At 57.6% G+C, this 997-nt stretch overlaps 1 pseudogene; it reads left to right on the top strand.

Annotated features, from left to right (window-relative positions):
* The first annotated feature begins 243 nt into the window (after positions 1-243).
* On the top strand, positions 244-788 carry LOC138150903 (POZ-, AT hook-, and zinc finger-containing protein 1 pseudogene; annotated as a pseudogene).
* Positions 789-997: the final 209 nt, after the last annotated feature.

Raw genomic sequence — 997 nt, 5'->3', positions numbered from 1 at the left:
TTGGGTACTAACACGATTGACTGAATTAATTGTTGGGCTTAAATCAGTGACATTTTTAGTTGAGAGAAAAGAAAGGACCGCATGTCCTACCACGTGCGCTCCCACAACGGCTCCGTGGGCAAGCCCTACATCTGCCAGAGCTGCGGCAAAGGCTTCTCCAGGCCGCATCACCTCAATGGACACATCAAGCAGGTGCGCACGTCGGAAAGGCCTCACCTGTAAGAAAAGGAAAGGCCTACACCTGTCAGACCTGTAATGCATCTTTTGCCACCCGTGACCGCCTGCGCTCCCACCTGGCCTGCCACGAAGACAAGGTGCCCTGCCAGGTGTGTGGGAAGTACTTGTGGGCAGCGTACATGGCAGACCACCTGAAGAAACACAGCGAAGGACCAAGCAACTTCTGCAGTATCTGTAATCGAGAAGGCCAGAAATGGACACATCAGGACCCGATTGAGAGCTCTGACTCCTACGGCGACCTCTCGGATGCCAGCGACCTCAAGACACCCGAGAAGCAGAGCACCAACGGCTCTTTCTCTTGTGACATGGCCGTTCCCAAAAACAAGATGGAGCCGGACGGGGTGAAGAAGTGCCCTTACCCCGAGTGTGGGAGCTTCTTCCGATCCAAGTCCTACTTGAACAAACACATACAGAAGGTGCATATGCGGGCCCTCGGGGGGCCCTTGGGGGACCTGGGCCCCGCCCTGGGCTCCCCCTTCTCTCCCCAACAGAACATGTCCCTCCTGGAGTCCTTCGGCTTTCAGATCGTGCAGTCCGCCTTCGCCTCGTAGCTCATGGACCCGGAGGTGGACCAGCAGCCCCTGGGGCCGGAGGGGAAGTGAGTCAGGCCTGCCCCCCCGGGTAGCGAGAGGCTGCACACCAGGACGAGCGACGCGTTGGGTTCTGTAGCTGAGTTTTCTTCGTTTCTAATACCCAGACTCCCCCTGCACCTGCCCCAGCCTGTTCCCAAAAGCTCTTTAGAGGTAGTGCCTCAGACCGG

This window comes from Petaurus breviceps, unplaced genomic scaffold (genome assembly GCF_028583685.1).
Source record: "Petaurus breviceps papuanus isolate PSGF00001 unplaced genomic scaffold, PetGlider_PUasm1.0 90895, whole genome shotgun sequence".
Lineage (NCBI taxonomy): Eukaryota > Metazoa > Chordata > Mammalia > Diprotodontia > Petauridae > Petaurus > Petaurus breviceps.
The sequence above is the reverse complement of the archived record's forward strand: the minus strand, read 5'-3'. Positions and strand labels throughout refer to the sequence as shown.